At 37.5% G+C, this 27,161-nt stretch overlaps 1 protein-coding gene across 2 annotated transcripts in view; it reads right to left on the minus strand.

Moving 5' to 3' along the window:
* The window catches only part of col8a2 (collagen, type VIII, alpha 2), a 36,302-nt gene extending 18,362 nt beyond the window's left edge, over window positions 1-17,940 (minus strand). The window contains exon 1 of one of the 2 annotated variants that reach the window (XM_027000906.3): window positions 17,226-17,940. The gene's annotated coding sequence lies outside the window, so the exon portion shown is untranslated. Of the gene's footprint in view, window positions 1-17,220 lie in introns of both variants that reach the window. The other variant, XM_027000905.3, reaches the window with a different exon arrangement.
* Window positions 17,941-27,161: the final 9,221 nt, after the last annotated feature.

Genomic DNA, 27,161 nt, shown 5'->3' on the forward strand with positions numbered 1-27,161 from the left:
TTCCTGCTGGGCTTAAACAATAGCTCTGTGGGATGGCTGACCAGGTGCAAGGGTTATCGTGAGTCTGAGCACCTTGGCCCAGTACAGAGTGAAATCTTAGGTCTTGGGAGGCTTTGCAGGAACCTTGAAGTTAAACACAAATAAGATTTTTTTTTCTCCCTTAATCGGGTACAGAAAACCAAATTATGCACTGTTCATTGTGGCTTTCAAATAAAAACAGCAGCACCACTTGTAAACCTGAGGCTTATCGCTTGTGCTTGTTTCCACTTTCCTCCTTTGGAAACTTCTTGAGAACCTGCAAGTTTTATGAACATTTGACAGTCAGAAGAATGTGACCTGTAAAATTGTGAAAGTTGAAGAGCAATTTATCTTTCTTGCACATCAAAATCCTGTCAGTCAAGAGCATCAGACCATCACACCCTTGCACCTGTGTGACCAAATACAGGCCAAGTCTAGAGGTGAGAGAGTCAGCTTTCACTGGTAGCTTCTTATGGAGGCCTTCTATTCAGTTTGGTTTGCCAGAAAAAAAGACTGCTTAGAGAAAATGAGGATAAAAAAATCCTTCATAAACAGCCTGATAGCGACTGATCACCAAAGGTGCTCCAGTCATTTTAAATCAGACCAAAGCTTAAAGTTTCTCTTCAGTACACATAGAAATGGATGATTTGCCTAAATATTCTAAGATTTCAATTTTGGCCCAAGGATCAGTCATCTGATGTATGTTCCCAAGACTTTGTTTTGCTGTTTTAGTTTAATGGTTTAATGCACAAATGTCATTAGCATTTGTGTTATCAGCCAGAGTTTTATACCTACTAAACTAGTCTCAATTTCTATGGTCTCTTATAGCACAGCCCCATTTGGTTTTCTTTTCATTGCATGCAGGAATATTAACTGAGCCCAAAAATTGGCTCTTGTTGCTCAACATTAACAATGAACACCCAATTAAAAACAACTAAGCCCTTGTTAAAAGTGTATGGGTAAATTATTCTGTCTTATTTTAACACATGCTTTCTTCTACCTTCTCCTGCACAAGAATGATTGATAAACATGTAGATAGAATGCCAAAGGCTGGTTTCCACCCAAACAACAGCTGCAGCCAAAGTGACTGTCTCATAGGAGGGAAGAGAGATGCCTGTTTTTTTGGGGCTGGGTGGAAACAGACTACCCCCAGATGATTGGACAACTCACTATTAATGAGATTATGATCAGTGTTGTTTACTTCAAAAGGACTTGGGAGGAATGTATAGCACTGAAAACACCAGCTTGCAGCTTTAATGCTGGCTTAATGATTTCCGTGCTATGGTTTGTTTTCATCCTGGACAGTGTGACCTATTTGAGCCACATGTTTGAAAACCCATCCAAACATCTATGTTTCAATTCATCCAAATGTCTCCATGTATCTCTGCTATTAATCCAGGATCCAGTATAATGTAGATGGCAGACCCAGACAGCTACATGGGAAGAAGGAGCATAGCACAGCACAGCACAGCACAGTGAGGCCTGATCACATGGAATGGCTGAACAAACAATTTCCTGACCTAAACAAGATTTTCCCTCATGTACCAAATTACTATAAAGCAATCTGAGTTCTGGTTAATGGGTTTTTAAAGACTAATGTTGATATGTTTAATGCATACTTGGAAGACCTGTTAAAAATATCCATTTGGTTGAATATTTTGATCTGATACAGTAATTAGAAAATCCTCATGGTCTAAGAGGAATAGAGGGTAAGGGGCCCAGTTCTGCTAGAGCAATTATCTTGTTCCCTAAACTTGCCATTTAATGGAAATACTTGCCTGATGCCAAACTACACTCCTTTCTCTTGGTATGAGTTTTGCTACCAATGTTTCTTTGACTCACTACTTACTCCTCCTTTTTCATTTTTCATTGGATACTTTGTCTCCTTGTAAGGGCTGGCTAGCAACTCCATGGTTGCAGCATAAAGGAACTCCATTAACATTCCCTTCACATATTTTTTTCCTTTCTCACTCTCTTTCCAATGACAACCTATTTCTCTTTATATCCATGGGCCAGACTCATGTTTACGTTCACAATAGGGACCAATAAAATGGAATATGGCTGAGAGGTTGGCCATTGCAATGCCTTATCAAAGGATATACTTTAATTGTAATTTTCATTACTGAGCTATAAATGTGGCAATTTTAATGAAAACCAGATTTTACTTCAGTATAATAAGAAGCCAACCACCTTAAGTGCTGAATTTTACTTAAATGCACTACTGATGAGGTATAATGTAATGGCCTAAATGGCTTTGAAGTGGACCTTTAGACCATGTGGTTAATTGAGTCCCATAATAGCCCTGGTGTTAACACTGTGGTTTCTTCATGTTGCCTTCTACTGTACTATTGAGAGATTGGCTCTTTTATAAGGGGTTTGCATTTCTTTAACTGCATACTGGATCTTTATGGCTATATTTCAAGCCAGAGAGAGAATTAAATAGCTGCATTCACTATAATATTGATGATTGCTTGTTCTCCAAATTAGCCACTCTACTGCTGTAAAACTACCAGCAGAGAGTAGGTAATAGAGAAAGTTGTCATTACAAGCTATGTGTAGATAAACTAGATTCACATGAGTGATGCACATTTGAATGATGCAAATTGGCCTAAAACAGACAACAAAAACCACAACAACCACAACAACTACAGGCAACAACTAAAGATGCAGATCCACACGTTTATTTTTGCCAATTATCAAAACACATAATGCAAAAAATCTTTAATATACCTTTTCACAAAAAGTGGAGGTGTAAACAAGACCACCTGGGAGCTCTATTGTGTCAAACATACAATTGCTACAAAAACTGATTACTTTAAGTTAAATATTTTGTCATGGCCTGCAAATGAGCTTTCAAAGATACAAAGTAAATTACCTGCAAATTATCCAAACAGCTCTCTTCTTATCCAAACCATTCTTCAGGTGCTGACCAAGCACTGTGTTTTGTCTAAAGCTTCCCTTTAGTATGGTTTGGAAAGTAAAGTGCTTACTTAGGTTTGGAGAAAGGCGACTAAAATAAATGGACTTCAGTATTTTGACTTAGTACTTCCCCCATTCCACAGAGGAAAAATAGCTATGGGAAAACCACTCCTTGACATCAAATATAGTACAGCTCATTTATACATGCAGAAGGGAAAAAATATAAATCATATTAAACAGCATCTAACAAAATAGGTTTTACTACATTGCCAATTAATAGCAAGCATCATGGCAGAAATGCATATTTTACATCACACAATAAGAGGTTCACATTAAAATGTTAGTCAGATAAATGCCATTACCACTTATAGATGCCATCTTTCTGCTTTGATGATCTGGGCAGGCCATGAAACCACAGACACAAAAAAGAAGCAAGATAACATTTTACATTTAGTCTGTTCAGACTGATGTTTGTGAATAAATGGCTTCTGTCAAATATCTGATCATATTGTGATGATATCTGGCAGAGGCTGTTTATACTGAATGCCATTTTAATTCCTGCTGGACGACTGCCATTTTACTGGACATGAAAAAGATTTTTTGGCACTCTGATCTGCCTCTGTTGGTCTTTGCAAACTGGGCGTGTGTCCACACACACCCTGGAGCTCAACATACCACTGTGACTTAGACCATGGAGACATAATATATAAAAAAAAAACAAGCAGCTGTCTCTATATCTGGTAATCCACAGGACAGCAAGATATCTAACTGACAGTTTACTGGGAGATATAGTTTGATCCACATGGCTAACTATAAAACGATTGGCTGGAATTTTGAAGCACAGGTGGTGCAGGTTAATATGACCCCACGTGCAATCTTTGTTAATTTTGCAGTGTGTAATGTAGAGTTGTCTTTTCCAATATAATGCTCAGTGACCTTAAACTATTGGCACCTGTGCAACCCAATGTGTCAACTAGGATTTTACTCTAAAATCATAATAAAATATAGTATGGGAAAGACATTCAAGGGTTGTATGTGTTCTGTAGTGAGCCCAAGAATTTGGTTACATTCGTGACTAATCCATATTTCTACAGTATGCATTTTATACTGTGAAGGAACCTATAATAATAACAAATTAAAATCATCTTTTACATTTATATTGTGCCTTTCTCACACTCAAGATCACTTTACAAATTATTATACACTGCCATACAGTAAGAACATACCATATACTCAAAGAAAATAATATAGCCCATTGTAGTCACTTTTATGTCACTTTAAGTGTTAAGACAATATAAGATTGTCCTGGTCGTCATAATATGGGAAAATAATAGTGATAGAATATTCAGCTGTACATTTCTGTTACTGGATTTGGAAGAGGAGTTGAGGATATGAATCAAATAGATGAACCCCCAACTGGAAAGACTGGCTTGGTCTAGACATGACTTCTGAATGCAGACTTATTGTCTCGCCGGAAAGAAAATAAAAAAACCCCAAAACAAAACTCTGTCCCACGAGTCCTTCAGTGACTTACATTAGTGTTCTCTGCAGAAAAACCCCCCAGAAATTATTAGGGCCATACTTTTCAGAATGGGGAGCATGAACTTTTCACACCTACCTTTCTACACACACTAAATCCAGCAATAACAATCCGCACTCCCACAAAAACTAGTGAGAACTACACAAAAAAGAACTATGAAGGAAACGAACATGGTCTGACTCTGGTTTTTTCTTTATCTTACCAAAATCTCTGTCACACTGCCTGCTTTGCTGAGTTGAAGATTGCCAAATAAGGTGTTGGTGGTTTTTATTGGAATGATTTAAATAATCCTTAAAATGCTAATGAATATGATTACTTACATAGGGAAGTATGGTGTGTGTGTGTGTGTGTGTGTGTGTGTGTGTGTGTGTGTGTGTGTGTGTGTGTGTGTATGTCAGAATAAGTAAAAGAGTGTATTTGCATTTTGTGTGTGTGTATTTTGTGTGCCCATGGACACTATGGCTCCACTATGGCCTCATACAGTCTCACCCACTCATATTAACATGTCAGGCTCTATCTATACTCTAGGAATACTGTCTGACAATACTAATTTACTGCTACCAGAATGATGCTAAATTACCAGTAATATTCAATAATCCAGCCAATTGTTCCAAGATTAATTTAAATGGATGAGCATACTCCTGTGTCAATGGACAATAGAGCATATTTTTTTCAGATTTCAGTGTCCAGTCCTCTCTGCAGTCACAAAGAAAACACAGTTTATAAATAAGAAATACTTGGTTTCTTTATTCCCTCACTGACAAACAAACTGAAAGAAATCATAAAGACATTCCAGTCATTCACAGAAAAGTGGGGAAGGGACATGGGGGACATTGGAACAGACAGTGGCTGAGGTATATTTGAGGTGACTGGCAGTGCAGAAGTTGACCGGCCCCTCTGCCCCACACCTCCACCCTACTACTTCCACCACAATAAGGTGAGACTTTATTTCCTAAAACTGCAATGTGAAATTCTCTTTACCCCAACAGCAACATCCTAAGACTAAATTAAATATCGGTTCAGTGTCTGGATCTAGCCTAACCCAATCAAGTCACTCATTCTCAAATAGCTCTGAATAAGAATTAATTTTCCTGCAGTGTATTTTGTATATTTGACTGTGTGCTCTTATTTGTGGGTGGATGACTTTCCAATACCTAGGATTTGCAAGAACACACGGTTGTTATGAACACTAAAAGTATGTCAAATCCTCTGTAAAAGAAACTATTATTCATTGCAAAATTGTTTAAAATTATGTACAACAGATGGTCTTTAATACAACATCACATCATCTGATGGATATCTGATGGATAATTCCTGATTGATAATTCCATTTCACAGTAGAAGTAATCTCAGAAGGCAACACTTATTTTTCTTTTGCTAATAAGGACAAAGACAACCAACCAACAAACAAACATCATCATCATCAACATTGTCAAGAAGAAGAAGAAGAAGAAGAAGAAGAAGAAGAAGAAGAACAACAACAACAACAAAAAGCTTATATTAGGATATAGTACAGCAAAATTAAGTAATTCATAACAGTTGCTGCTATATCTGTCTGATGGTTTCACTTATACTAAACCGTACATAGCCTGCATCAACAGTAATCAGATAATCCAGAGAAAAAAAAGAAACAGAAATATTTTCTGAAATCTTTTTTGTTGTTAAAAAACTGAAATTTCATTCTAACTTCAAGTGTATTTCTAGTTAGTCAATGGTTAGAAACCCCCACCCCCACCCCCCACACAGACCCACATACAATCAAGTTGGGTTGGTATTAAGTTTTGTTACCTTGTGTGAGCTAATTAAACTCAAAACAATTATGCTGCTCTTACATGACAATGCAAGACATTGGTTTTTGAATGCCTGGCCTCACAGTGCTGTTGATGTGCACGTGTCTGTGCATTGCCTGTTTCTTATGGAATTTGTTAAAGAGTCTGCTATGGTTAATTACAAAAATGACTAGAACCAAAATTAATGTTATTAACCAGTTTGCATATCTCATGTTCCATTGAAAGTGGTTTGTTTTATTTTTTAATGAATGAATTCCATGAATCCATTATAAACGGATTATCTGGTACACCCTGGTATGTTGCTAGAGTACATCATCTAAAAAAGAGCAGTACACTACTAAACTGATTCGCTGAGATATGCTGACAGTATCAATAAATCTTATAGTCCTCAAGGTCTGTAAGATCTGCAGTTTACTGGAAACAAATCTGTGTACCACAGCTAAAACTGATGCACATCATCCCAAAGATGTAATATGCTCTTACTGAGTTATGGCTCAATATTTATGGATTAGGAGCAATCATTACTAGTGGGGGGAAAACCCCTTTCTATGAAGATTTTGTAAAGTTTTCTGTATTCTCCATTCCATCCAAAAATCATACATTATACGAGTCCCTCTAAAAGTAATTGCTTTTTTCATACCAGCTGTATAAGTAAATATATTACAATTTCATGGTTGTCTCTCAGGTGTCACGACTGCATACATAATCCATAAAATACATTATCACACTTGGAAGGAACCAGAAGACATATGCTGTAACACTTACACACCCATCACTATCTCAACATCCTCCCAAACAGTCATTATATGCTTTATGCAGCAGAAGCATTCCATTACTCCAAGAAAAAAAGAGACCCGAGTTAGTGGGAATTAACTATGCGTTATAATTAAACAGCCTCCATGAACTGTTTCTACTCTGCAGGCATATGCACTATAACTGCAAAGAACTACAAAGTGGCTAGAAAGACTGCTGAGGACAGCCAGCTATTCTGATACTAAGTATGCACCTCCAGGGATAGGGTTAAGTTCATTAAGGTGGTTTTGGTGTGGATGGCTTGCACAGATACAGAGTACATACAGGGATCTGTATTTGTCATTGTGGTAAAAGTGGGTGGGCTCCTCCTAGAAAAGTCTCGCCTTGCATTGTTTAACCAGGTGATCCACACAGAGGTCCCTGCAGGCAGCCTCTACAGGACCATGAAGGGGCACTGTATGCAGAGATTCGGTTCATGGTTTGCTCTCCTTAAAAGTTTGTTTTTGATTCAGCTAAACCCATGCCAGGAAAATAAAGCTTGTGGGGATAACAAGGTCTGAACTAAAGAAAATGCATTCTTTGCAAACCAGGGTTATCTTCAAACAGGCCAGTCTCCAACTGGGAGATGTTACTGTGGCACTATTTGTGACTCATTTCAGTTCAGGTTCACAGGTACAATTCAGTCTTTGTCCTCAAGTGGATTTGTGTTACAGGTCACTTTGAACTCAAGATGCCCCAAAGCTGACATCTCATCAATTGAACAATATTAACATGATGACATGTGGATATTAGGTTTGGTCAAAGCCTGTAATGAATCAGGTGAAGGGACACCAAAAACTTCACTGAGTTCAATGAGGATATCTGCTTTGTGAACCTAGAAAGGCATCAAGTCATAATAAACCTTCCTGGCTATATTTTTAAAAAAGTAAACACAAAATGCTACATAGATATTTTCTGATCTGCATTGTTTCTAACAGCAAAGCTTACAGGGGTCAATCCAAGTTACTTGTTGAAACAGCTATGCTGAAACAAAAACCTTTCCCAGATATATTTTTAAAGTGAACACAAAATGCTAGATACATATATTCTAAGATACATTATTTCTAAATGAAGCACTCACTTGATCCAATTTGCTTGATGAAACATTGCAATAAATTGCAATAAATAAAACATTGCAATGAATCTACAGTATCCAATATGATCATCAAAGAATCCCTGGGTTTGCACTGGTTGAGTCAATAAAATGCAGAGGACTACTGTCATAGCAAGCATGAATTATGAACTACTTTCACTAACATGCGGACATATAGTTCAGGCGACACATTCTCTTCTCATAACGATCTGGAAAATAACCTTCCACACTTTGCAAACACTTAAGGCAGAATTGAAAAGTATGCGTTATATTTGCTCAGATCGCATTTAGTGTAAAGTGGACATTAGCTAAACAAAGAATAACATGGCCTCTTTTCATATAAGCATATTAAGGTTGATTTGATGCTAAACCGGGATTTCCAATTTATCTTAAACTGGGATTCAGAACATTTTGAGATCTGACCAAAAAATTACAAGAAATAAAGACTTCTAGAAGAATGATCCAATAATCAAGTATCCTGTCTTCAGTTAAGAAAAGCTCCAAAGCTCCATGCTTGAGGCCATTTTCAAACCTCTCACAGATCAAAGAAACCACATAATTCTGCAAAATTAATGCACAGGCAGAGACTAATTTAAAGATGAATATTGTGTAATGTATGAATTTTTCTTTTTCTTGTAAAACCAGTCTGTATGCAGGGTGGAAATGACCACTCTGTGCTTGGACCAGTAATAGGATTGTCAGGTTAGTGGCACATCAGAAATCACTGATACTCTGGTTTGCAGCAGCAGCAACACAACAGAGATTTTATTGGCTGCACATGAGGAGAGAGAAAGTGCATGTAACCAGCTCTAAGCCACATGAAACACTTTGGTAATTGACTTGAAACACAGACTAATTAAATATTTTTTTCATTGGCCTGAGAAAAACTTCCCAGATGTTGCTAAGGAATTAAGGTGTTGGGGATTTTGAAATGTTGATGCTTATTAAAAAGTGAAAATAAAGTTATGGATGCAAGTACACAGGTGAATACATTTTAGATGATCTTACAGAAGTTCAAGTTTAGGGAGCTCCCTAAGGAGAATTCTAGACAACTTGTGGCAACTAGCTTTTTTACTGTTTTACTATCTCCTTTCTATTTCAACCAGTGCCACCATGGGCAAATGGTCAAACCTCCTTGAGTTGGAGCCAGTTCTCCATGTTAACATAACCCTCATCATTGTTGTGGTTACAGGAAAAACAAATGGCCTGTTTTGCTTTGGAAGTGGATTGGTTATGGTCCATTTGTACACTCATGTTTGGCCAGCTTGATGAGGTCTCTCTTGTTGTCACAGCAAACTACCTGGGAAGATTTTTTTGAGAAACTTTGAGAAACTGTAGACCAAATTAAAAAAAAAATCTTTGAGAAACTGAAGACCAAATAAAAAAAAAAGAATCTTAATCTTCACTGTTTCTGAATGTGTGGATAAACCTCAAGAATATGATCATCCTTAATAGGAACAGTATTCCATTGCCATTAATTAAATTATTTTAGATCATCATAATCCACTTTCACTTAGTGTAAAGACAGTATAGCTTGAGAAATAACATACAACCACAGATATGCTGGGAATATTTTCCCTTTTGATCAGATCATTCCTGCCTTTCAGCCTAAATATCTGTTACAAATAATTTGTGCTGTAACATTTTGTAATACCAATACAGTATTCCTTAATATATCATATTTAAAATAATGAAATATGTATTTTGAAATTATTTTTGTCTCTAATTTAGAGCTTACATATAGCACAAAACAGTTGTTTTTGACAATTGCAAGCAATAATAAATACCCCGCATTTTATATTTTGGATTACTAAACCTCAAAATATTCCATACCACAGCAGACATTTTTTCCCATAGTCCATTTTTCATGTTTTTCATTCCTTTTGTAGCGAAGGATCCTTGGAATGCATAAGCACTTATGCATCTTGAGCAGAAAATGACATGGAACAGTGAAAAGAATGGATGAATAAAGCATAACTTCAGGGAGTAGAAGAATGTACTACTGTGATACATTTAGTGATAATTAAGTAGTCTAAATGCATTTTTAGATTTAAAGCAGGAAGGTGGAGTTTAAATTGCCCCAAAAGATGTTATCTATTCCAGTTCTAATAAAATATCAGTTACTGCCTCTATTATTTAGTATAGAATGGAAAGGCTTGGCCTTACAATACAAAGAACAGTGGTATAATTTAAGTTTTATCTGAATGACTTGATCCAGGAGGAACTGGAGCTGTTCTCTCTTTCGATCCAGTCTGGGATTCCCATGTCATGAATGGCTGCCAGACATCAAACAGGAGAACAAGGGAGCAAAATAGCACTTGAATGAAAGCTGACCCAAATGATACAGCAAATAAAAAAGGCTCCAAATATATCACATAAGATATTGTCTCCCATAAAGCAATTCTTTTGTTTCAGCTAGGCCTTTTGTGAAGGTAGAGATAAATAAAATATAGCATACGTGCCTCCCACTGGACTTTAGTTCCTATTATGCAGCTCATTCATTTGTCTCAATGTTTCTGTAGGTTTCTCAGAGAGGGATAGCAACACTCAAGAACATCTTGTGTGTAAACAAAATACTTTACCCTATGAAACATACACAGCAAATATATGTTTCCATGGATCCTTGATTATGATATGGGAGACTCCTTTTCTTCAAAGAACACTATATGTCATGTTTAGTTAGTTTCATCTGAAAATATTGTTACAAGGCATACCACAAACTGAATTTTATGATACTGTATATTTAATGGAAGAATGCTTTAAACAATCTGACCTTAAAAACCTTTATGTTTGGTCATTAACTAACAATGATTAGGAAAAAATGCCATAAAAACTATTTCAGATCATGTATATTTTAGGGATGTCTTGCTTGAGCATGCTTTATGTTATTCCATTTTGATGAGGTTAAGGGAAGAACTCTGACTTGGCCATTGTAAATGACATTACATTTGTTTTGTTTAAACAATTATGTTATTGATTCACTCTTGTGGTTTAGATCATTGTTATGTTGCATGAAGCAGCCACTGTTGAGTTTTATATCACAGACAGAACCCTCACACATTCTGCTGTAAACTGTCCTGATATAACTTGGAATTCATTGTTCCCTCAGTGACTGAAAACCACTCACCACTCAGGCCCTTAGGCAACAGAGCAACCATAATGCTCACTCCACCATGCTTCACAGTGGGGATGAGGTTTTGGTGTTGGAATGCATTATGTTGTTTTCTTCAAACATAATGCTGTTCACATTCTTTTGCACAATGTTTGTCCCATCTGTCCATAGAACATTGTCCTAGTAAAGCTGTGATGCACTTTAGCGAACCAAAGTCATGTAGCAATGTTTATTTTGGAGAGCACTGGTCTTCTTTGTGGTAATTTCACATGACCACTTTGATGTTCAGTATATTTTTTATGGTAGACTCAAATGTAATGAAGTACAATAGATATCTACAGATCCTTAGCTTTCACCTTACAGTTCTAAGAAACCTGATTCTTTGCCATAGACTTGCACTAATTCATATAAGATCCCTGTTTCTACTGAGTGTAGGAATGATGCAGAATTTCTTCTACTTCTAACCTATGTACTCTGTGAGCTTTAACAACTTTTTATGTGAGGTTCTTTGAGATTTTTTTGTCCATATGTACTGTTTTCCAGGCCAGGCCAATTTCCTATGTTGCACCAGCATTCTGTTGTGAAGAGCAGGCAACCCAAATTGGGTTATTATCACATTTGAAAATAAGGGTCACATACTTTGAGAGGGTCACATACTTTTTATATCAATTACCTTGATTGTATAAACCATTTGCTCAATAAAAACATTTGATCAATAAAAACAATAAACATGCTATGTAATGATTGTTGAATAATTCATTGTTTAATATTCTGACTTAACTCAACATTACCTCACATTTTAAAAGCCATTTGTGCAAAAATCCAGTTAATTCAAAGGGGCTCACAAACCTTTTCTTACAATTGTAGGCCCATATTCCAGTTTTGTGCACTTTCATTGTGTTTTCTTTAGGCTAACTCTCACATGAAGCACATTAGTAGTAGTTTAATCTGGCCCAGTACATCCATGCCCCACTGAGCCAAAACATGTATCACAGCTCTGTGAAAAAGAGTCTAACAAGACAGTAGTTAAAAAGTAGCTAATCTCAGAGGGAGGGAAGGCATGCAGAAAAATACAAGCATTTTTTCCCAGTAAACACTACCACATTCACTTTCAGGGCAGCATTGGCAGTCCTTGTGCAAAACAATGCCTAAAGTGATGGATCATCCTCATTTAGAGAAGCAATTCAGGTCAATGACTGATACACATCTGGAGAGGGAAAACACAAAATGTACTATTGCATCCCATATCCCCGCCAGCAGCAAGAGCAAAGACCTCCTCTCTTTCCATAAGCCCGACCAGTCTCCCCTAGAAAGCATGGTACTGATAAGCAAGTTTTGATTCTGACGGCAGAGACGCTCACAAAGACCTCACCATGACAGAGCGGCTGCTGACAGGGCTGATGGTGAGAGAAAGGAAAAATAATAACAGGCTCTTGCCAAGACTCCCCATTTCTCCCCACTGCCAGTGGAACGGAAAAAGGCACGGGCGTCCAGCACATGGAGCTGGAAGAAGGAAAGTGAGGAGGCTGCAGGAGAGAGCAGAATGTGAGAATGAGATCTGGCAGAGTGCATGAGGGTAAGTGTAAAAATTAGAGAGAGACCATGGCCCAAATGACTGATAGGGACTTGTAGAGAGCATCGAATGATCCTTCAAGAGGATTGGAGAATGTTTGTGTTTTTGTTATCATTGTGTCTATATTTATAAGTCTTATTATATAGTGTCTCATGCTGAGGAAAGAGAGAGAGAGCTGAGCACAAAACCAACATGTGCTGTGACAGTTATATGACTTTGCAGATTCAAAGCTGGACAGCATGCTACATTCATCAGCCACAGCCACTCACACATTTTGGAAAGAACATGTATTTATACGTGCTGTGGCCACGTAGATGTGCTGTGGCCACACTTTTAACCAAGTTGTCTTTTGTTGTATTTTCTACACTTCTGTTTTACTGTTAGCAGTTTTTCAATGCAAAGCCTAAAGACACTAACATTTCTTATACTGAAACTGTATTTAAGACAGGCCCTTAAAATTGAGTCCAAACAAGATTTTACTAAAAATAATTCCTTCCTGAAAATAATATGACAGATAGAAGCCCCAACAAAGCAATTATTCATGGATTTAAACCCCTTAAGTCTCTTTGGATTAACCCTCACATAACCCAAGATTCCCCCATGGCCTGCCTCTTTTCCTGTCCAGATCAATTTATGTACAACACATGGGAATGCAGCCTGGTGCGACAAGCTGTTAAATAGAACTCCTGGCAGTAATCTTAGCTGACATCTTAGCCTAACTTATGAGATGTCCAGACAGACATACACACAAGCACTAGCACACAAACGCACAGTATCTAATCGCCAGTGTGGGCTAACAACAGTGCTGATTACAGACAAGGCTTGTGCCAGAGTGCTGTTTCCAACAGATTTGAGGGTGATTTCTCATCTGCAGTTTTGCTTCAGCTTGTTGTGCCTTCAGTGGAGAGTGGGTGGAATTACTGGCGTGTACTGCAGGAACACAGCATGCAGACACAAAGGAAAAGCCTAGTACCAGAGAAAGGAATGCACATCTTGCTTTGTAGTGCTGAGTGCCTGGACTGTTTTTCCTCTCTTTCAGTGAGCAAAAGTAGTGAGAAGCAAATAGCAATGGTGAGAGATGGGGGTTTGGGTTCCTGGAAGTTAAGACACAGCAGGCAGTTGTCATTCAAAGAGAATGAGTGGCATTCTGCTTAATTTCCTGTTTAAGTTGAAGACCAAAGATCGCAGGTATGAGGTTTACCATATCTCATGAGAGGACCCTTCTTACTAATATGAAAAAACTCATATTTCCCTTTGTTTTCTCTGGGTCTGAGCTTTGCAACTGCATGTTAATATTCTAAAATTATAATTCATTCACAGTATTCACTTAGCCAGAGTATTCCATGGGACATAGCTATGGAAGTGTTACTTAAATGTTAATGGTCATATAGTAGTCCAAAAGACATTACAAGTACTGCACCCATCATACTTAAAGTTTAAGTATAGTGCTACATGAAAAAAAACAACTTTATTTTGTAGGTATTTATTTTGCACATTAATTTTTGCAGTATACAGTGTTATAATAACTGGCTGAGAGGCTGAGATCTTGTGTGAGTGGATAGGATAGTGTTCATCAAATTCCTCTTAAACACATATTTCACTGCCAGAGCATGCCAGAAGCACTGCCCTCTAGTGGCACTACCTCTAGTGGTACTACACTTGTGGGGACCACCTTAAGTGCTCCTTTTTGTAGCGATGGAAACAGCAAGAGAGTAACATGAGAAAACAGAATTGTACACATAATAGAACCAAGTATCTGCGTTGGTAAGATTGTTTGAATTTTAGAGTTAATGCACTTACAGAGAATTACAGACAGTGAGAAGGATTGAATGCCAGAATTTTCTTTTGTTCTTCCCTTCTTAACATTGATACATTTCTAATCTTATCTTTGAAGAGTGCACATATTGGCACACATATTTATGCCATAGCCTTTTTCAAACCAACATTAAAACATAGTGTGTTCAATTGTAATATATAATTTATAATCTTTAAAGGGCTGGTCTTTTGTCTATTCTTGCCTAACGACTGAGCATGTGTAATGTATTTGGTATTATTTTCCTCTGTTAGATAGTTAAGAAAATAAGCATCAACTTGGAAATAAAACTCCAGTAAGCCAAAAGTCAGATAATGAATTGTTTACAAGGCTTGCTTTTTTCTATATTCAGATTCTCCAGAGCAGACAACCACATGAAAGACCATTCATGTTCACCTCAACTTACTCTTTAGGATAAAAGGGGAGAATAGGAAAACAATGCTGTTTCCAAAACCCTTCCTAGACATACACAGAGTCCACACATTACAGCTCATGAACCAGTCTAAATGAGAATGTATTCCCTCAAATCCATCAGGCAGGCAGGTTGGGTAAATGTAGGCATTTGTCCATCGGTGAAACTATCCAGATATCAAAGAGGTTGTACAAAGTGCAGCACAATAAACAGGATGGAGCCTGCCTGGCAAAGACAATGAGCATCATAAAAACAGAAACTGAGTAGCGGACAATCTCAGAAGTAGGCTTCCACTGTCATGGATTATTCCTGCTGTTACTGTCCCTAAGAGCCAAAACAGTTGGCGTTGAATGATTTGCTTAAATACATTCTGTGGGTGAGAGGTAGGCTATGGAAAGGAACTGACCCTGTAAACTTTAATGGTTTGTAAGAAGTTGCCATTATCTTCCTGACATTAAGGCATCTACGATGATTCAGATCCCAGATATACTATATAATATCCATGTGTGGGGATTCTTTTGAAAGCGTTTGGGAATGTCTACATAAATGTTGAGTGGAAAAGATGTAAGCACTCCTCCTCTATCAATAAGGGATAAAACAATCATTTTGGCCCTGCATGCATAGCACAGTAGTTTTCAAATTTGCTGATGCACTTAATAATGTTTGGTGGTACAAATGGATGTGGAGGCAGTTGACAAGGACATCTAAAGAGCTGTGTTGTGCTACTTAGTCTGACTGAAAAGTAAAAAAATAAACTTGTTGGAAACTTATTCTAACATAATTTGGAAGAAAATCAAACTCAAATTAAATTAATTAAATATTAGTATTGTGCCACAGCACTTGAATGCCATATAGTATATATGCTGTACATTACAAAATTCCTTTATGCTTTGTCTCCCACTTCTCAAACGTCATGAGAGAAAGCTATAGACATACTGGCCTTCATTCCAGAGTTCTGAAATATTTGCTGGCCTGTAAATTTAAAGACGTGTGAAGATGAGTTATCCCCTGCTGAGTGTCACAGACCTTTGCTCAAGATTCAATACAATATTTGCTCAGGAAAGGGCAGAGTAAAGTGATCTCAGCCACAGGATGATGTTCTGACTGTGAATCCATCCCTGCTGAAAGCTTGTTTGAAAGGTTGTTAAAGATGCATTAAAGAAACTCTTTGGACTGTGTTGAAACAGTGTCCATAAAAATGTGTGCTAGTGTCAGAGAATGTTATGCAAGCATATTCTTTCTCTTTCTGTCTATTTGTTTTCTCAAAAAAAACCCTTTTCCATTAAGCACAAATGAAGTGCTTTCTGTGTATGTTATAAAGCATACACATAGGTACACATTTCCATATATGACTGTTTTTTAAATTTTTTTTGCTAAATTCAAAGGAAAACAATTTTGTGCTTAATGTAATGAAACCATAACTAATGCACAGTGTAACTACATTGCCTACATTCCATTGCAACAAATGTGACATACTGCACCTGATGAACAGAACTGTCCACTTGCAAAGTCTGAGGTGTGAGCAAGAGCCCATGGCAGGCTAAATATGTTTAAGGATGATGTGCAACATTGTGGACCAAACAATCCCATGTGTCAAGTCAGAGTGAGCTTGCAGGGCAGTTATATAACTCTCCCTTTCTCTCTGCAAAAGTCCCTGCCTCTCTAGAACAGCTGTGTGCCTTCCTCACCACACTACCTGGATCACACGCTAAAGTGGAACCAGTACAAAACACACATGCACATACATCCATATCTTTAACCCAGTTAGACCCAAGAAACATACAAAAATTGGAGTATAATTTTAAGTTTGTCAACATAACATAATGATTTAATTATCATAATCTAATCAGTGTTACATCCAATGAAAGTTCTGTTATGGTAAGATTATTAATAACAAAATCATAAAGACTGACAGGAGAGAATACTATAAAATGTGGGACATTTTGTTAATTTGCTGAGCATTCTTCTGTACCTCATGTTAGTGGTCCAGTGAGAATTATATTGGTCTCATGACTGAGATCTAAAGCTGTCTAATTGCCCTCTTTTCTATTGCCCTTGGTTTCATTGTCTCCAGTTTACAGTTACGTGACATGTCAAACAATTTCAAAGATGCCATGGCAGCTGCAAGAGGGGTAGGAAGGTTCCAATGTGGGCTTACCTTACTTTTCTGCTCAGGGAAGAATTTCAGGGAGCTCTCAGGTTTTCAGGCAGGTAATTTCTGCAGGTAACTTCTAATCTGCTCATGCCCTGCAGACAATCCTGTCTCCAGCAGATGTGATGAGAAACAAATAGATGCAAATAACTGCAAACCTCACAACATGGATGCTGTGAAATATTGTTTACATATGCATATCAAAAATAAAAAAAAAAGTTCTTTATGGTAGGCAACGGACTGTTTTTTTTTTGTTATTTTTGTCTCTGAAGAAAATATAGTCCATGTGCTACTGCAGTGAGAAAAAAAATGTCCTTGCAATGCTGTCTCCGGATTGACTACAAGTAGATTTCAGAGCACCTTCTGAATGACTGAGCGCTCTCACGCACGAGTGGAAAGTAGGAGAGAAAGAGAGAGAGAGAGTGAGAGTGAGAGAGAGAGAGAGAACAGGAAAGTGCAGTAGAAATAAATGTGTGAGGCAGAGTACGCAGCTTGGCTAGGCTATGAGCGCTCTTGCTCTGGGCTGGGAAAGATTCCTCGTACAGGACTTTTAACTAGTGGCAGAGCACCTGGAAGACCACTCTCTCTACTCTTTTCTTGATCCCTCTCACTTGCTCACTCTCTTAGTATTTTTTTCCACACAGAGAGACAGGGTTGTTTCCCTGATTCCTTCCATACAAAAGGCATGTGTCTGTGGCCAGGCAGAATAGGAGGTAGGAGGGGAGACTGCAGGATGGGGATGGAGGGCTGGATTTGAAACTTTATTTTGTCCCCCTCCCACCTGCCAGACACTCCACCTCTTTTTCCTAGCCACTATTTAAAGTCTTGTTTTCCCACCTCTAACACAAACACATCTAACCAAAATCTTAGACTTCCATTTGTATGACGTGAAGACAGTGGGAACAGTTATCACAATGCAAACAGCTAAAGCATTCCATTAAGGAAATTTAAAGCAGTCTCTTTTGCAGTTAAGCAATTTTCCTTAATATTATTTAGCTGTCATTTAGCCCAGACAACATACAGACTCTAGTATTATCAAATATAATATATAACATATATCTAATCTTAATAAGTCTTGTTTAATCTGGGACAATAGGCCAATCTTTTTCAGATTGTTTAATAAAAGGAAAATATTCTTCTTAATGTTTTAAGGCTTGCTTAGCAGTTAAAGCTATTTGCAAAATGGTAAAGCAAACTTTTTCTCAAATAAATACTCGATGTTCCACTCTATGCATAATGGTACAATGGACACTTAAACTAGCTCCAGAGTGTGATGAACAACATAAATAACAATTAGTGTTCCATTTACAGAAGTCCAGTTATTTTGTTTAAACAAATTGGAAGAACACCTTGAAAGGAAATGAACCTTGCAATTTATATGCTATCTTAAAACCTTGCTTATTTCTTAGTGCCTAGTTAACAACAAATTCAATCAGATCAATCTATGCTATGAGGAACATATGGTGTTTGTTCATGCACTGTAACTGGCAACACCAACTTTATCATCATATGCAATCATAAATGCCAAGATTAACTTAAGATCACACTAGGAAATTGGATTATTTGAATCCACAGCAAGGCTTTGATATGGCTTTGCATCATGCCAGAGGAGACTTCAGTAACAATTGGGGTATTGTGCTCAGTAGGAGCTTTTGTCGAGACCTGCCATTGGACGCCTTCCATCCATGTAGCCTCTAACGTGGTTGGTTATCGGATGTGTTATTGGATGCTAATCTGAGTTTGTGTTTCTTGTAAGCACTGGAACAGGCGATAAACAAGCTTGTGTCTAATCACCCTCCAGTTTACATGCACTGAGTTCTAGAAGTGAACCTTGAAAGCGCAAATTTGTTGAGTCCAAAGTTTATGAAAAGACCAGTTTGTGCTTGTTAGAACCTTGGGGGCTGAAACCTGACAGATTTGAATCTAATAATAAGTCAGTTATTGCTAGCAGAAAAGATAGGAGATATTCATGCTGTAACTGCAAATGTAACAGTGCTCCACCTGAATAGATGGATTGGTGTGGAAGTGGGTTAATTGTGTTTAGATTGGAGGCCTGGATGAAAAATTGGAGAACAAAGAGGCCAAAATCAAATACTGATGATGGAGAGGCAAGTGCCCTTTTCTTTTATCTTACCATAGTGCACTTCATCTTATTATTGTGAGAACTCATTAACACTAGAGTAAAGATAACCAAGTCATCTCCTCATCATTGCATGATTAAAAGAAGCAAATAAACACTTTCTGCCTTCTTGCTCAAGTGAATCATTTTCTATGAGAGTAAGCATATTTGTGTAATGGCCCCTTTTCTAAATGGGTCAGGGTTTTTAAACACCATCATTAGTTACAGCCTTTAATGGCATTGGCTTTTATGTGCTTTGCTGGTTTGTGTGATCTATACTGGCAATTTTTACCACGAGATTGCAACAATTATCCACAGTTAAAGAAATGAGAACGTACAATGCAATGAAAGAGAAAGCAGACATTAAATAGAGACCAAAGTAAAACATTTACTGAATAGTTTTCCTTCTATAGAAAGTAATCTCCATATAGTTTTGGATTGTGTGCATACCAACTGTGATGGGCAGATATATAATAAACTGCTCTTTGAAACAAACCTTAGAATAAAGTGCTCCCAATCCTTCAGAAAGATTTTTTTAAAAGGAGTGGATAGGTTGAGTAGGCGTCATCTAGTGATGTCATGTTGTTATCAATAGAGGCCTGTGTGCAGCCAGTTGTGGGTTGTCAAGTTTTCTGGGCTGCTATTCACATCCAGGTGCCAGGGTGGTTCTTTACACATTTCAGTGAAGTGACGGGGGTGGATAACCGGGGGCGGCTTGCCACTCCACCCTATTCAGAAACCTCTCCAGACTCCTGCCCACCTCTCCCCCTTGAAACCAGCTTTACAAGGTGAAACACTCCCTTGGAAAAACCACCTGGTAATAACATATACACTTTACCATATTAACATTCCATGAGCAAAGGATAAGAAAAATAAACAGCAATCACAAATCTGAATGCCATGCCATTGCATCACAGAGCCTGTTTTTCCTTTAGACGCCTACCGGGTGCTGAAAATAAGCCAACACCTGTGTAGAGTGACACCCCACCCAGAGTTAGTTGGCCCAGAAATTGCTTGTGTGTGAATGAAAAAAGGTCCCACTGTGTGTGTTAATAAGTTCAAGGTGGACCCTTAAATAGCCAATAACAGCTTGATGGGAATCATGGATAGCCTAAAAGAAATGGGAGGCACCTCCACACCACCATAGGCAACAAACCACTACTGTATACCAAACAGTTACGAAACCAGAAGGTTTTGGGGAAAATAGACACAATCTAAGTACACCATTTAAAAAATAATCGACATAAGTAATATGCTCTGTGCTCTGTGATGGTACATGTGCTCTCCTCTCCGATTTATATATGTTTTCTTCTTCAGTGTTATGGTCTTCTCCAGGTACTGGTGCTTTTCCACATTTCAATGGGACATTTTATTCAGGTGAATCAGCCCAACCTTTGTCTCCTTTAACCTTATACTGGAATGTCTGGTATCTGCTGCCTGGTGCTACTGATGTCGGTGGGGGTAGAAAATTCAGGGCAGCTGCTAAAATTGATATAAATTTCACAGAAAATTCTTTTGTGTGTGACCAGTAGAGCTGCCAAGGCATAGTCTGCCATGGCCAAATGGGAAGGAGACTGATGTTCTGGCAGTAGCCTCTAGCCTGTGTGACCCAAACTGTTCTAGTGCTCTTTTCCTGAGGCAATTATTAGACATTGATAAAAGCAACAGGGAGAAGGCAGAAGGACATGTAATGGAGAGGTCAATAGAGATTAAAGACCTTGGATGGCAAACTTCACTTCTGACTGAATGAGAAAGGGACACCATACACAATGCCCTGATTCTGGAAAATTCCTCTCAAGGGATGTTAGAGATGTTAAAAATCCATGTTTGTATGTTAATGTTATCCTGCATTACTATACTGTTGCCTGTTATAGATCAATGGAAATTTGTTACACACCTACATAATTGGTTATCTTTATATTGGGTGGTACTAGTAAGAGATTTCAGATAGGTCTGCTCTCTGAGATATATGTGTATCATTCCAAAGGGTGCAATTACTAAAATGGAATTAACTAAATCTTGGAAGAAAGCCAGTGGATGTTTTTTCTTTGTTAAATCATTCCACTTATTTTCACAAACCTGCCATAATTATGGCTACAGAGTGCTCATAATGATGCCAGTATTTTGCTTGCATTTATTGCTGGCATCACAGTAAGAAGCTAATTGCCTTTTGTGTTGATTTACACCAAATCCTATCAGGTTGCCACTTGCCAATGAGCCACAAACTACAGGGGCATTTACAGCATTTACAGCCCATGGCATACTGTGAATATGAACCAACTGAATATGAACCAATATACTACTTGTTACTTGTTATAATTGTATAAAAAGCAAATGAAGTTTACATTCAATAGGTCTATTTGAGTTAAAGAAAAAAGTTATAAATAAATTGTTACTTGTGGCTAGAAATGAAAAAAACTTTTTTATGACTAGTGTTATCTAGCTACTTAGCTGCACAGCTAGGTAGACAACCTGGTTAACAAGAATTCAAAGAAGGCTTTTTCAGGTTAACCCAATGGAGTTAAAATTTACTTGTTGCGCCTCCAGAATCAGCCATTCTGGGAAAATATATACCACCCGAACTACACAGAGTAGGCAAAAAATGATCAACATAAGTAAAATGTGCTGTGTGATATCCTGCCGTTTCTGTGTATTTGAAGCAGAAATAATCTGAAACTACCAATCCCAATTTTAAATGCTGATACTAGAACAAAATATGTTATGCATCAAAGTATAGCAACCTAGGTGTTTGACAGCATCAGGCAAATGTTGGTAATGCTGTATTGGTCTTTGTGCTTTTGTCAAGTAGACTAGTTTGTAGTTACTTTCTCAAAAGAGTTTAAGCGTGGTATAGCTCAAAATGGATAAAGAAAATCATGGTTTACAAATGGTTAGTTGTATATTCCAGTTTATAGGTGAAGAATTGTTTCTCTAGTAAATTATATCAAAATGAAGTGGATTAGATTGAATTAGCAGAATTATACAGACTGAATCACCTCAAAAAATATCCCAGAATAATTTAACAGGAACACCTTATACAGGGAGCTACAGCAAATGTTTCATAACATGAAATATATAGTCACTCATATGACAAGCACTTTCAGAGTCTAAAATTTACTTAGCCTAGCATATCTCAACACATATCCTATGACAAACTCTAAGTTGTCAAGAACTACTCCCTCATGTCATGATGACCTAAAGTGAAGCCAAAAAATAAAGGGGATGGAATATGGATATAATTACTTTTGTCTCAGGGCATTTTGTTCTCACCCCACATTTACACTTCTTTAACAGTTGCCAAGGTAACTGGAACTAGCCTTGGCTCCTTTAGTAGGAGCAGGTGAAATTATGTTTTGACATCATTATGCTGACAGAGGCCAGTCTTAAGGATGTCACAGGACTTCCCTCTGGTACAATGTGGTCTTTCCCCATCTCATTTCATACCAGCTGTGCATATCTGATATTACAGATATTTGAAACATTAGAGGTTTTCCTTCAGAGCACAGACGATGGCATCAACAACTGGTTGTTAGTGGAGTTGTTCACTTTCAGTTTCAAGCTGCAGCACTGGTTTCATAGCATGGATAACGATTAAAAAATTTAATTCAGCAGGACAGCATTAGTGAGTGTTACTGAGCTCTTATGGTCTGTGATTGTATGGACCTGTCACATGTATTGTGGGTCTAAATTGTTGTAACAATCTGAGGCCAATATCTAGGTTGCTCCTTGTTGTGCTCAACATCTCCATATTTCCAGATTTGTAGAATCATGGGCTTTCTGTAAACACATGGGATGTTACAGTAAACATGGTCCAATATATTTGCCTCCTTTGATAGAAAATGGAGAATGAAAAATGCATTGTTGAATGTACTGATTTGGGATTTGTTTGGTTAAAATCATTTGCAACAATAATGATACTCTGAGGATATGATTCACTTTTAACCAAACAAATGACAAAGGAGCACCTTTGTATTGCAGGCCATTAATTTATTTGGCAAGTAAGTGTACCAGTATATTATTACACGAAAACCACATTTTACTGTGAAAAAAGCTCAGACCCCAATCTTTGGTCTTGCTGCATACAACAGACAGAGATCCTGTTTGAGTGGCCAAGAATGGAACATTGTTTTTAAGCCAAGTTTTTGTTATACAAATATGGAGTATAATTCTTCATTGTAAAGACTTTGAGCCATCTTCTATCACTACGATGAATTCTTCCATCTTATTCTTGAATGTTCAAGAGAATTAAAAACTGCACATTGAAATCTCTTTGGTCTTAGCATAGATTATACCCAGCCAAATTTTTAAGGGTTAGGGTTTAATCTGCATCCTCTTCAGAAAGTTCTCTCGACAATGCAAGACCAGGGTTTCTGGGTAATAATACATTCTTGCAACTTGTTCCCATATCCAGAAACATTTACTGGTCAAGACCCAAGGTTTTTAACAAAGTTAAAGAACAAAGAATTACCACAAAACAATAAGTATGCAGATTCAGTTAGCAAACGGCATCATGTGCAAGCTCTGTCCCTTTTGGCCCAGGAAAAGTAAAAGAGTTGGCAACTGACTTTCATTATTGTTTGAGTGTCTAGCTGGGTCACTGCCCAGCTGCTTGATAACATAATGCTATTTAACATTTAATAATTTAACAAATGCCCTTGTTCAGAATGACTTAACAAAAACAATAGTAGGATGAGGCAAAATTCAGAAAATTACACAGACAATGTAAATGGATTTAAAACTGCAAAGACAAGAGTCTTATCCTAGTGTGGTGATACAGTAATTCCAACAACTTAGTCTTATGTACTGTACATTTATTGAACACAATCTTCATAGTAAGTGAAAATATTAGTAAGTGGTTAAACACCGTATGTATGCAGCTGCATTACCAAACATGTACGCACAGAGATAAACATAATACATGTTTATACAAACAAGAGCAGATTTGTGTAACAGACATTATGTACAAACTACTCTGAATTTGATCTATATAATTGTTGTGCTATATTAAAATAAGTAGTGATTTGATTTCATTATTTAAATCTGTTTCAGTTGTATGGAAACCAGCACCTGTACAGTCTTTCGTTTACATATTATATGCTAATTACATGCCCCACTAACCCACATATACATATCACTTACATGAAAAATGCTGATTTTGTGATACTGAGCCAATAAAAGGCAAGCCTTCATTATGACAAAGTCACCCTTGAGGGAAAGGAAAGGAGCAGGAAAAGAAAAAGTAAATTGTGAGCAAAAGACAAGATCAAAATTCCAAATTAACCTTGTGATAACAGTTATAAGAATGCAAATTAAACATGGCCAGTATTTTATTTCTTTTGAAACTTGAATAAGGCAGATAAAATCCCATTTCACATTGGAATAAACTGTGTGATCTCCTACTTCTTTGTAAACATGCGCATATAAAAGATCACACAGAGCCTAAACAGCTCACAATCAATGATGAGCTCCATGAAATTTAACCCTAACCCTAGATAATAATAAATAATACACTTACAAGTCTGCAAAAGGTACCTTTATAAGGAGATTAAACAAAAACAGCACCCCCCCCCCCCCCCCCCCCCCCCACCACACACACACACACACACACCACCCCTATTTTTTGTTAATTTCAGAACTAATAGTTTGGACTAATCGCTTGGACAAGAGCTTGTTCTGTTTGATGTACTGTTATGCCAAGCCGATAGGTGGCGCCATAGCGTTAGTATGAACTGCTTGGGGAAACACATTTCAGGCCTTGTGAATGCATGGGACAGAAATAAACTGGTGCTTGTTCATATGCTTAACTTGTCTGTCTCCTCATTGATCCACAAGTACTGAAAATTACTTTAGTTTAAGTACATATTAGTAGTTTAGGAAGTATTCGCAAAGAGTCTGAGGTGTTTTGTAACCAGTGTGGATGTGCTTTTGTTCAGTCATTACTAACTTAGTGATAACCACAATGGCTGTGATAGAAACTAATTAGTTAACTAAGAATGTACACAATGAGAAGTTATAGAACTTTCTTTTAGGTAACTGAGTATATCTACAGACATCCATGCTTTCCACAAAAATAGGTTAATGCACTATGAGAGGTAATGTTGATTTATACTGTAACAGTTCAAGAAAGATGCCATTTTAGCACTTTTCTTTCCCCTATTGAGATGATGTCTGCCATGTTTGATACTCGTATTGCACTACATCTTTTTATGTTTTTGTGTTTTGGATATTGGTACATTTCACTGTTTTGATTTCTTTACTGGAGCTAGCATCTTTGTTTCCAAATGTAAACTGGATGAGATGCTGTTTGTAGCCTATTGTTATTTGCTGTGCATGGTGCAGGTTTAGATGGCTACCAGTGTGTGTGAGCACCAGTGTGTAGTATCACACTGAAATATAATTGCTAGATTTGTTTTTGGGTTATTTCATCAGCCCTGAGGGGGTCATGATATACAGTAAAAAAAGACACTGTTCTGAACCTGCCCCATCCAAGCTTCATTAAGGAGCTCATGTGATATCTAGGTTTTGTTAATTTCTGTTGCTGTTTTATTAAGAGTTTCACCAACACAGCCTCTCCCCTCAAATGCTTACTAAAATGGTGTTTCAAGAGGTTGAATGGAAACCCATAGGTGGAGAAAGTCTTTCATGCCTTGAAGAAAATGTTCAATACTGTCCTTACACAGAAACATCTGGATATTCAAAAGCTTTTTGGGATTGATGTTATTGACTCAGAGGTAGACAAGCTAGCAGTTAACATCTGTCTGACCTCAGGTTACCATCCCCAAACAAACAGCCAGGTCAAGAGAATGAATTGAGGTCATATTTTCTCCTGTGGGCTGAGATATTGCAGAACTCCATTATTTACTCCACAAATAGTATGAGTCCTTTCCAGTAAGTACTTGGGTTCCAGCCTTTTCTCACCCCTAGGGAACCTTTTCCTACCCACATGCCTGCTGTCAACAAGTGCATCAAGGCAAGTGAGTGGGAGACAACGACCCACCAGTTCCTGGAAACTGTCAGCCATAGACAAAAGTGGCATGCAGAACATTTCTCTAACTCCACATCTGTCTACTATCTGGAAGATCTGCCTTTCATCTGGGAACATCCATTTCATAGCGGGAAGTTAAGGTTATTAGATATTTGTTTACTTGTTTCCCATTACCCAATTTTACTGTGTATTTATGTATTTGGTATTCTCATTTTCTCATATTCTCATGTCTCATGTATGTGTTCCTGCTACAATTCCAAGACTTTCTTTATTTTGCCTTTCTGTTTGTTTACAAACTGTTTTTGTGACTTGTTTTTTCTTGGATTAGCTCTTATCAGGGTTTGTTTGCTCGTTGTTAACTTCTTGGTATTCCTTGGTTTCCTATTTTGGATTTTGAACTTTTGTATCACTCATCAAACAGATGTGGTAATCAGGATTTTTTAGAAGGGCTACCATATAAGAAAATAACCCAACCAAAGACATACACAAATGGTAGCAGAAAAGAAAGTCTATAATAGTCACACAATATTCAATTTGTTTTATTCCACCTGATAATGAATCACTTTATTGGCAGCCAAAATAATTTGATACCCCAGGTATTAGTTGCATTTCATAGTAGTAGAAGTGTATACTACTATACTACTAAAATGCTGATTTTTTTAAATAGAAGAATATTCAGGCAACTCAAAATATTATTTAAAGCAAAAAAAAAAAAAAGACATGGCCTCAAACTACTTTTATGTAGCAAACATTTGATTTTTTTATGTGTGTATGTATGTTCAGTGATGGTTGTGCTCTGTCCTGGTCTCAATCTCCTCCGCTTCCCCAGTGCAGTTCCCCAGG

The sequence above is a fragment of the Electrophorus electricus genome, chromosome 2 (assembly GCF_041902795.1).
Source record: "Electrophorus electricus isolate QZ-2024a chromosome 2, ASM4190279v1, whole genome shotgun sequence".
Taxonomy (NCBI): Eukaryota; Metazoa; Chordata; class Actinopteri; order Gymnotiformes; family Gymnotidae; genus Electrophorus; species Electrophorus electricus.